Genomic DNA, 12,705 nt, shown 5'->3' with positions numbered 1-12,705 from the left:
GCGGGCCCGAGCAAAGGACGGAAGAAGCTACGGACAATATATAACACTGTTATATATTTGTTGGATGGCAAGCAGTATGGGGCTATGATACAAGCTGAGGAAAGTCCTAAGAAGAACAAGAAGAGGTATCACGCTGAGAAGAATATTACCATCTCACTTATCGAGAGAATATCTTACTCTCGGTATAACCATTGCGCTGCATCGCCGCTCGGGAAAGCACTCTTCTCTGTGTCCTTTGATTTTGTATCGCAGGCTTGCTGCATTTGTAATCAACGGAAATTTCAAGGGAGAACATATCTACTCGGTACATGCCGTGAATTACTCTTGACAAATTATTGTGTATTCATGATCTGATTGCTGGAGTGCAGTTTCGGATGCTATTTTGCTGATTGTTAATCGATATTACAGCCGGGGGGTTTTGATTTGGAAATTTTGGGTGGGATTTATTGTAAGGGAGGACAAATTTAAGTTTTAATAGTAATTAATCTTTTTTTTAAAGATTAGGAAATTATTTTTTTACTTTTTATCAATAAATAAAGATTAATTGTAATTATTGGATAAATCTTTATATAATTAGGTATTTTTATAATACTCCTGAGAAAATTAATAAAATAAAAATCAATAAATATTTTATAGACTAAATAAGATAAATTTTCAAATTTCTGTTAACTTAAAAATTATAATAATTTACCTTTCTGATGTATAGTTTAATTGTTTTAATTTTTTATAAATGAATAGATTAAAAAAAAAATCAAACTGATTAAAGAAAAAAAATTTTAAACCAAACAAAAAAATTATCGAACTAAGAAATTGCTATTGGGTTTTTGAGGCTCTTAAAAGAATACAATAGTATACTACAAATTAATCCTTTAAAGATTTAAACAAGTGGAAATTTATTAAATGTTAAAATTATGAAAAAAATAAAATTTTATAAATTTTTTATAATTCGCAAATTTACAGTAAAGATAAAAAAAAAGGAGATCATCCTAATTTTATTCCTAAAATCAATAAAAAAATTTTTTTTTTCAATGTCTGATATAAAATAAATAAACAAGCTATGACATAAAATGCATAAATACAGATAATTGGTAGATTATCCTTAAAACTTGTAACTTAGCAATTTTTCACGACGAAGCTTGTAGTAAGAAGAAAAAGAGGATTATCCTCCTCCTCCTTTTCTGGTGGTTCTGATTATGGTTCTCATTCTGATTCTCATTCTCAGCTCTTGACTCGACTCATCTTTTAATTTCTTTATTTTTTATTTCTTTTATGAGTCTTTGAAGTTTTAAATAGTCCTGATGAGTTTGCCCGCTTTACTTTATACCAGCACACTCTGGTGCTCTCTTCTCTTCTCTTCTCTTCTATTCTCTTCTCTTTCCTTCTTTATCTCCGTTCTGTTCTCAAGCTAAGTTAATGTAAGTTATGTTACTGTATAGAGTGTAAGTAACGAAGCCGAAGCCGAGCTATGCATACCGATAAAGAGCCGATAGGCGGAATGAGCGACGAGGAGATTGAGAGTGGTATGCCAGTGGGAGTACGGCCTGAAAAAGTAAAGAGTAAAATAAAAGAGGAACTATCGAGTACGGGGGAGTAAAAGGGAGTAAAGGGGAGAGGAAAGGGGCTACGTTCTAGGGGGGCATGCGACACGCCCTCAGAACGGAGACAATTAGGGTCTTTATGGACCATCCGGAGCATGGCATTTGCACGTTGCATGGACCTTCCCGTGCCGCAAAGGAGTTGACGATGTGCTATGCTGTCTTTTGCTGGTACTGCGGATGTAATAAGGCTACACGACTACACGAGTACACGAGTATGCTCCGTGTACTTACTCAGGCCACCACTCACTACTGTGTATGTATTCCACTCCACTCCAAGATATTCTACGTCGACATCGATGGCCAACTTATACATGTAGTATGCGAATTTGTTGATGTATGGATGTATAGATGTATGGATGTAGACAGCCACGGGTAACAACCAAAGAACCTACCGCTTTAGCTGACACGGTATAATAAACGCCAGTGAAAGGACCAGAAGAGGAAATTGCTCGAAATGACGCATATACTCTCTCTATAAAGACTCACCAAGACCACCACGTGTTACATTTGTTGCCACCATCATTTCGGGCTCACTCTCGATAACTCACGATTCGGCATAAGTGCTTTTACTTTTTATTTGCCTCAACTTCTATTAACTTTTGTCATAAGTCATATCATGAGAGATTATCGGCTGCCCTGTTTCAAAATACTCTCTGACGTTTCTTGGGCTTTATTTGCGAGAAATAAGTTTGAAATAAATTTATAAAATATTTTATTTATACGCAGAAGATATGGGGACATATTATTAAAAAAAAAAAAAAAAATTACTTGAATCAATTGTTAATAATTTTAAAAAACACTAGATTGTTGATTTTGATAAAAAAAAAAATTCTTAAACTAGAGAATTCTTCTTGATTTAATTTTAGTTAAAAAAATTTAAGAATTTTTTGTCTTGATTCAAGACAATAAAGCTCTTTAAAATTATTTTCTTAATTCAAAAATTTTTTTTTTTATTCAAGTTGATTTTTTTTTTTTTGTAAAATGAAATTGTTTACTTGAAGGAAAAAATTGCAATAAAATTGAGAAAAAAATTTTGCAGTTACACTTCATTCAAAGAAAAATAAATTAAACCAAAAAAATCATTTATAAATAATTAGGCAAATTTTATTTGATTTAAGAAGTTTTCTTCTTTATTTAAAAGGATTAAATTTTTTAAAATCATTTTCTGGATTAAAGATATTTTTTACTTTTGCTAAAAATTTCTATTGGAAAATTTTAATGAAATAGTTCTTAAAAATGAAAAAATATTAAATTACTCCAAAGAATGATTTTTGCAGAGTATAAATTTAGTTTATAAAAAAAATTTGAGAATTTCTAAAAATATTCATTTTTAAAATTAATTTAACTTACTGTCATAATTTTTTATACCAAATAATTTATTGTAATCTTGATCACGATATTGTCATTAAAATCTATTTATTCAGTAACTATAAATTACAAAATATATGTTGAAAAAAAAAAAAAAAAAAAAACGTTGAATAGAATTCAAAAAAACATATACCAATCCTATAATTTCAAGTTTCTACTTGTTAAAACTTCCTAGCTAATATAAATTAGACGTATAAGTTACACTATAGAAACGATTTAAGATTGAAAATTGTGACAAGCATATCGATAGTAAAGTACACCCACACGCTGTCGTGGGTAATTATAGTTTCGTATAACAGCATGGCGCTTAGAATATCTTATTTTTTAATTCTAAACTATGTACTAATTTTACGAGTTGAAAGTGTAGTTCGATCGAAATAATTTACAACTGGAAATTACGGGTGGTATTGTCAGAGAGAATTTCATTGAAATTTGAATTCGAAACTCACTCTGGTAGATTTTTTTTGGTTCTATCATAAACTTTATTTTAATTACAGTTGAAAATTGTTTATATGAGTCCGAAGCATGAGAAATGCCAAAATGTTACGATGATTATTGTTGTTACGTGTCTGTAAAAAGTTATACCGAGTTGAAGACAATAAACAAGGGTAATTGGTAGATTTCACCGGGAAAAACTCGACGTTAATAAATCATAGTTCGATTTTCCCCGAATGATGTAGAGAGAAATTGGTTTAGTAATTTCTACTGTAAATTTTATTTTTTAATATTTTTATTCATTCGCTCTCTCCGATTTCCGATCGCGGAATGTCAGATGAAAATAAATAACTGATACATCCGCGCTTTAATAATGAACCACAATGTCTGCTTATAATTTAGAAGGAGCTTTATTACCTGACTGATCTATGATTCACTTGAAACGCAGGAGAGCTCTGAATTATTGAGCGCCCGTAATAACGATCCTTTAACGAGGAGGATTTTATATTTCGGTCCAATGTAAAATGTCGCTTCGTGGTGAGGTTTATGCAACAAATTATATAACAGTTATGGGCGGTGCAGATCTTTGTTAATAATTCAGAGCGAAGATCGTACTTCGATGGTGAATTATTCAATGAAGATTCTATTTCTTAGACTCCAGTATGAAAGTTTAATCTGTACACCGATCATTTTTCTTTATTAATGCTTACTGGAGGATAAAAGATAAGTTTATTACAGTGCAATTGATGAGGAATAACGGAGTTATGAGAACCGAATCAAATTTCAAATTTTCGTTTAGTTATTCGTTATGATTGTGATTAATAATTCTTTATAGGTAGCGGTGTAATGTAAAATTTGAAATTTTGAGTCTGTGGTACAGTGTATTAATTATATTTATCAATTATGAAAAAATAATAATTTTTTTAATTAATTTTGGGTAGAAAATTTTTTAATATTTTATTTTAGTAATATATATTTTTTAAAATTCCCAGTAAAAAATAATTTTACCAAAAATTTAATTAAATGCCTCAATTAATATTTTATAAAATTTTTTAAAAGTAATTTAAATTCTTTATTTCAAAAAATTATTATCAATGTATTTTATTAAAATTTTTAATAAATTTTACTAATCAAAAAATAATTTTTTTATTTGAATATAACCCGCGAAAAAAATATTTTAAAATGATTGATTTTATTAAAGCCTAATCAAGCTTGATATGTCCATGTATATATTTTTATATGACCTACTTAAATCTAAAATAAAAATTAAAGCAATTCTTGCTTCTAATTTATAAAAAATTTTTCAGCAAAATAAAATACAGAAAAAAAACTTTTTATAAACTATTAAAATTTATAAAAAACCCTTTTTTAAATTATAAGCTTCATTTATTATCAGAAAATATTTTTTTTTATTTTTAATAATAGATAAAAAAGTTAGTAATTTATTTTAACCCCAATATCTTGAATCCTTAAAGTTAAAATAAATAATTCTCTGCAAAAAAAAAAAAAGATCTCTTAAACTTTTAATAAAATATCTTCGCACGCAAATTTTCCAAACTCATTTCCTCCATCGAATTAATAATTAGCTTATTTTTCCATCCGTGAAAATACTTCTTTGGAAAGTAAACTCGACTCTTGTTCCTAAAATTTTTACTGAGCAGTAAAGTTAAGTGTTTTTGCAGGAAGTGGAGACAAGGAGAAGAGAAGCAATAAGAAATAAATAGCACGGCACGGTAGCTTTCGGCACTTGGACCTACAATAGAACAAACCCGTCTCAGTCTTAGTCCGTGTGATTGTGATTCCGATAGTGACTATGATTGTGAGGGTAAGTGCAGTCTTACTGCCGGATAAAAACAACCACTGTCTTAGTCAGTCTGTCCCAGCTTCAAATTCTCTGTCTAGTGTCTAGGTCCAGAAACTACTACGCGGCTTACTCTAGTACTACACCCATCCTCCGGTCAACTTGTCCAAGATAAATGCTCGCTGCCGAGGATGTAGGATATAGGATATGGGATATGGGAAAGGGATGCCATGCTGGAGAATAGAATGGAACCCGAGATATATGAGATGGAGATGGAGAGTCGAGAGTGGACAAAGGATCCTTGCCCACGGTAGTATCTACCAAGGAAAAGAACTATTATATATTATATATACATATATATATATAGAGAGAGCCTAGATATAAAAGACAGGATCCTGCTCCTGCTTCTGTTCGAGCTACTGAAAGTTCCTCGCGCGCGCAAACGCGAAAACGACCAGCAAATCTTCGATTGAAAAAGAGGGCCATTGAACACTACATATATTACGTGTCTTATACATCTTATCCATAGAGGGAAAAAAAGTTCTCGAGGAATTACAGGAAAATCTGTTAAATTTACAGTTTTACTTCTGTCAAGGCGTAAATGTCAAATTTATATTTTTACGGTGTGAAAACTTTCTACCTTTATCCATAAAATTGTTAATTTTACATCGAAAAAATGTAAATTTAACACGGGCAAAAAATTTTTGATTTACATCAACAAAATGTAAATTTTGCATGAGAAACAAATGTTTAATTTACTTGGAAAAAAACTTTAATTTTACATTTGAAAAGATGTAAATTTTGTATGTGGGAAAAGTGTTAAATTTACATGGAAAAAATATTGATTTTATGGTAGGAAAAGTTTTAATTTTACATTGCAAAAAAATGTAAATTTCGCATATGGAAAAAAAATTTTGTAAATTTATCCTGATAACTTTGTAAATTTTAAGTTCTACAGCTCAATTTTAGTAAACTTAACAGCTTTTTTTTTTAGTAAGCATAAAATTATCTAGCAATATAATATTTACATATTCATACCCATAACTTTAAAAATTTATTTTTAAATGCACCATAAGAAGGCCGTGTAATTTCTTACGTAACCATTTCTGTAATTTTCCCATAAACTTTTTTTCCACATATACATCCCGAAAGATTATGTAACAGAAACTTGAGGGATTGGCTGGCAGATGAGACAGCTCATCTCGATATCTTTTTTCCCTCCAGCGTCTTAGAACCACGGTGAAAAGTAGCTGCAAGAAAGCTCATCCTAAAATCCTCCCCTGCGCCTTTTCGAGAATTTAACAGGCTCTGTGGATCCTTTTCTTAGAATTTTATTTTATCTTTTAGTGCCTCGCAAGTCGTAAGTTCCCAAGTATAACAACCGGGCTTGTCATCATCCGCATATATGACTCACAACTCCCAGCCTAGCCAGGGAACACGCCTCAACGGCTCGGTACAAAGCTCCATCCCTCTATCTCTTTCTCTCTCGCAGGACAAGAAGTATAGTTAGAGCGACTCATCCCTTTTATTTTACTTTCTCACTTATTGAACGACGGTTCTTCACAATCAGTTGTATCTGGCCTTATCGTTGGCCCCAACTACCAACTAGTAAAGGAGATACCGATCAATCTGATGATGCCAGATTGTCACCACCGGCTACAATCAGCACAAAGGAACTAAACAAGGATAAGTCTGAGAGTCTGGCGCTGAAGAAGAACAAGAAGGAGCAAGTTGAGAGATAACAGAAGAAAAACTGAGAGTATTGGTTCCTCTAGTTCTGCAACAATCTAAAACATTACGACACGAGTAGGTATTGTAAGAAGTGTCGAATGACAGCCAAGACAACTTATTTGTCCGGAGTGAGATGAGACTCATTTTCTACAGCCGGTGGCAGGCTCACATTTACACACACACACAATAAAATTGTGCGGGTGGATTGGTATTAGTGGCTCTTTCAGCTTTTTCCAACTCAGATCTCAACTCACCTTATTTTTTGGGGCTTTTATGTCTTCGTTTTGGAGCGGTGTGTAGGTACCACTGTCACTGTAACTATAACTATAGCTTGTTACTGGATATTTTTTTTTAGCTGAAGCTTTTTTGTCTGTCTTTCCTTTAGTACCTAGAAAAATTACGGCTTTGAGTCTATTAATTAAAAGAGAACCTCCAGCCGTCGCCGGTTAGGTATCGGGGGCATTTTTTATTCTCAACATCCGGCAGCGGTTATATACCGTAGGATGGGTCGCCGCGGGTTTCGTTTAGTTTCTTCGTATATAGTATTCGGGCTGGTTTAATATTTCACATCCCGAGTACGCTTTCGCTAGTTTGTTGAGGAAGAGTATAGCTCTCATCTGAGGAAATGGAACAGGGTTGCTTTGATATATGTATGTGTTCAAATATTATCATCATTGTTATTATTACAACTATTATTTTTATTACTATTGTTGTTTTTGCGATTATAGTATTTTTGTGCACAACATATTAAACATATATGTTTAATCATATGCTTCTAAAAATTAATCATTTATGCGCTGTATTATCCATCAAAAAATAAACTGTAATAAATATTATTTTATACAATAAATTCGTTATTGTAATAATTAATTTATATTTATTTAATTGCTACAATTCTACAATTACAGAACAATATTATAAAAATTGCACTCTCCATTAAGCTTAGCTCGCCAAGAAATCAATCATAATTATCATAGTTATTTTTAAAATTTTTTCCATGTAAAGCCGTGGGTATATAAGCTAGAGAGATAGAGAGATAGAGGTAAATTCTGCGAGAGACCTGAGGTGTATACCATACCCACATAATGAACGGGTTAGGACGTCCATCAACCCCGCGATATAAGAGACAGCGATGTGCCGGACAAGACGACATGTGGCCACGTCATCTGAAGAAGGGGTTGAGCTCTACACGCCTATATAACCTGCATATCGATATCTATTTAATTTCGATTATTCGGATGTACACCAGCATTTATTGTTATAGTCGGTAGCCGGTGTAGCGTCGCCACGTCAGCACGCACGTAGAATGCGGTAAAAAAATAAGGGCTAAACATGCTCTAAATCTAAATATATATATATATATATATATATATATATATATATATATATATATATATATATATATATATATAATAGGCATGTTGTGGATTACATTATGCACTCCCGGCAGTCTGGTTCTGTTATACCGATCTACACTCGGTAATGGTCGAAGGGTAGGTGGAAGGTGGAAAAATGAACTCACGAAACAATAAACTTTCTTAGAATTCAAACTTTTTTACGTTGCTATTGCTATTATTATTATTATTATATAGAATCCAAGTTTAAAAATACTTTTTCCCCTTCTGGAGGCATTTATTATTAAATTTTAATTTCGCGAAATTATTTTTTCTTTTTTCGGTAAATTTTTTATGAAAAAATAACAACTAGGACTCTTTTACTGAGAAGTCTTTGTTGGTGAGAGCTAAATAATAAATAAATTACAAATAATTGGGCAAAGTTTGTTATTGAGTTTGCTCGGGATCGGTTTCACAATTATTTTGAGAATTGGGTTCCGGGAGTCACGCGACCGAAATCTCAAATAAACCCACACCAAGCCAGCAAAAGTGTAGTGTAGTTGTTAAAAAGTCGAGGTTAGAGGTAAAGCGGAACCAGAGGCAGAGGTAAAAGTAAAAATAGTCGATTAACGTCGGAATAAATTGCAACGTAGGTAGATTATCCTGGACGATGGCGCGAAAACTCGATTACCACAGGCTCGGTACACTCGCTCTTGCGTAAGCCATTTAACTCGTGCTCTGTGGTTTCCAAGAGTATTCGATCTGCACACTGACACTAAATCTACCCCTCCAGCTAGTATCTATCTATAGATATATATCCCCAGCTATAGTCGGGATTTATTAACAGGCTCCACACAAAACGGTTACCCGTCACCCTCCACCCGCTACCCGTCGCGCACACCACTCAAGAATAATAAATTATTATCTTAACATCATTATTAATTAACCTCGGATTTATTTTTAATTATTTCATTCAATTGTTCCAACTGCTCCCGCTTGGCCCGCTCCCACGAGATCGGGCTTGTACCAAGCTTCTGGTTGGAGATAAAGATATTTTTTCGGGCATTGTGTGTTCTGCTGCAATTGATTCATTTTTCATTTTTGGGACTTTGTGTTGAAATTATTTTATTATTTGTAAGTAATGTCAAAATTATATTGGTTTTAATTTTTGGCATAGAAATGAGTTTTTTTTTATTAATTTCAATGTTGAAGAAATTTGGAAATTTTTATTTAAAATTTAGGTAATTATTTACAACTCGGTCGTGAAAGAAAAAAATAAAATCAAATAGAAATTTCGTTTAAAAAAATTAAAATTAAAATTGTTGACCTCACTTGTAAATATTTACACTGATAAAAAAAATTAATTTGACATTAAAGAGATGAAATCTTGAACCAAAAATACAATTTTGAAGAAAATGATTTTCTTAAGTCGAGAGAGTAAATTCTTGAGTTAAGAAAATTATTCTTGATCTTAGTAGATAATTTTTTTTTTATTGATTCAAAAATATCTTCAATTTATAGTCAATTAAAAAAATTAGACATCTCTATATAATAGGATTTATAATTGTACAGAAGATAATAAAAATTTTTGCTCCAAAAATAAAATTATACAATCAATTAAAAATTCTAAAAATTGATTTTATTTTTTTTTAGTAATTAATTGTTTTTACACTTAAAATAAAGCAAATAATTGAGTTCAAAATTTCAATGGTTTAATTTTAAAATTACATTAGAATATTATTCAATTTCTTTAAATTTCTCTAATAATTACCAAAAATAAAAATTTAATTTTAAAAATTAACTCTTTCAAAAAATTTTTCCTTATAAAAAAAACGCTGACCCACAATCCATCCAAATAAAAACCAATGACCCTTAAATTTTTCTCACAATAACTGCTAAAACCCATAAAAACAAAAAACACCAAATAGCTCTCCCTAAATATAATAATTTCAAAACATCCTCCCACCGACCAGCTGTTAAAAATTCTATAATTAATTACTTCAAAAATTTAGAGGGAGTAATCGGCAACCCTTCCCAGTCCCTATGTACCGCTGAAGCAATTAAAACCATTGTTATTATTTTTTTATATTCTTCGTACGCCGGGTACACTCTCTCATTTATCAGCGAGTATTTAAACAACAGTGTTTGCCGTCCGGCTTGTTTGAACTGGATCCGCGAGTAGGTTTGTCGCTATTGGTTTGTCCCTATTGTCCGTACATCGACTCACACACTCCGAAATCTCCATACAAGCGTGTAGATGGTGCGTAGGACAAAGAGCCATTGTTCTGGTTTACCGTGGGGTGCAACGCGATATCCGAACACGGATTTCCAATGAGCGGCAGAACAGTACATAGTATAGAGTACCACCACCCACAAAAAGTAATCGACTTTTGCGTCCAGACGTGAGTTACTTTAGTGACACATGTAGAGCAACATTGAATTTGTGTTGGCGTTATTTTTCGGCACCTGATTGAAAGTCGATGATCGTCGATGCAGCCGAGGGCGATACCTTCCCTGTGCATGCAGTAGGTGACAAAACGCGTCCACTAGACTGAATAAAATGCTGGTGAGTATTGAATGTCAGCTGGACCTGACACCAACAGCAGCCTCTTGGCGCCATCGACATTTTCCCTCTTCCCTGTTCCTCTTCCTCCTATTCTTGCCATTCGAATTCCTCTTGAGCGTCTACTAGAACTCAAAGTTTACGTCTGCGTCTCTGTCTGTGTCTACGTCTGATTCTGCACTCAATCTCAACAGGAGAGCTCAATAGCATGCCTCCCCATTAGACACGTTAACTAAATTCTCTACCCAGGTCAATCCACTTACGCCAATAACCCAACTCTTGGCTTTAGCTTTAGCTCACTTATATTTAGAAAAGGGTACAACACACTCTGCTCAGGATATGTCATTCATTTCACAAATATAATACTTAATTTTTTCTACCTCCGGTTATTAAGTGACTTGTCTTTCACCTTGCGCTCTTAAATGTCCACTTGACTCAAACGTGCTCCGGTGGCTCTGTATTACTCTTTAATACTAAAAATCTCAGCTGAAGACGGAGTAGCAGACATAAAGAAGCTTTGAGAAATTTATTTAAATGTGGAAGAGAAAAAGGACTAAACATCCTTACACGGCGAAAAAAACATAGGGATTTTTTATATTTTTGCAAAGGGATTTTTCCAATGGTAACATGGGAATTTTTTTTTTGAAATTGAAAAAATTGAAAAAAAAAAAATAGAAATCAAAAAAATACCATTCTGAAATTTATAGGATATTTATAAAAAATGTCAAAGTTTCATGTGAAAGAAAGGAAAAAGAAATTAAAAATGTTTATCATCGAAAAATTCGGAGTTTTTTCGGAAAATCTAAAAAATAACGATGAAGATAGGTTTGAATAATTTTTTTCTATTTTTTTCCATAAAGAATATTTAATAAAACAAATTTTGAAAAATAAAAAAACGTCCCGATATGTCAATTCTTGAAAAAGTTATGGCAATTTAAGCCACACTGTCCATAATCTGCTGAATTTTTAATTGTTTCGAAATGTAAAGCAAAATTTGAAAAAAATTTCCTCGAATTTTTTTTATCACAAACAAAAAAATTTCTAAATCAACATAGGAATTTTTTTGTATGCAAAAATATTTTTTTCGCCGTGTATAATTGCAATGGGATATAATATGACCGGGATTTAATAACCAACCACGAACCACGTGGAGCTAAAGACCGCGATGCGTCTCCGTCTTTATTTCTCCAAGTAGAGTAAAGTTGGGATCCACACGTGTTACATATTTATCATGCGCTTCACGGGTATGGCATTCCTTTGAAGAAACTCACATGAAATTTGTTTTAATTTATCACATTTGCCTCAGCCCGAGACATTTTCAACTGTCACGGAAAAATTAGCAAGATAATAAATTATTTTGACGTGACAAAAACATTGAGAAATTGACGGGACGAAAAAAGCTGAGTTTTTTTCCCCGCGGATCGGCTTTTTTTTTTTTTTTTTTTTTTTTTTTTTATTTCCTGCCCATTGGGCTGGCTGGCTGTCCCTGCTCAGGAACTCCTAACCGGGGATAGGAGTCAAGTTTGTTTTTGCTTTTTAATACCTCGATTCCTCTGTATCTCATTACCGCCGGAACGTTTAACCAAATAGTTTACCTTGGAATATAACGTTGCGGATCATGGATGTCTTGGGGACATTACCATGAGACGTCCAGTTGGAATAAATTAGAATGCGCATGTATAATGTATGTATGGATGGATATATAGAACTACATGTAGTAGATTACATAGTAAATATATAGATATATGTTGGGATATTTGGAGAGTTTCCAAGATCCCAATCGAAGTTTGAATTATCACAACTGGTCGGTACGTGACCAGAATTACGGGAAGATATCTCCCGGGTCTAATGTATGTATTATATGAAGATGTTTTT

Source organism: Cotesia typhae, unplaced genomic scaffold (assembly GCF_013202065.1).
Source record: "Cotesia typhae breed Kobodo isofemale line unplaced genomic scaffold, CoteBio_Ctyphae contig_5, whole genome shotgun sequence".
Taxonomy (NCBI): Eukaryota; Metazoa; Arthropoda; class Insecta; order Hymenoptera; family Braconidae; genus Cotesia; species Cotesia typhae.
This window is presented reverse-complemented; position numbering follows the sequence as displayed.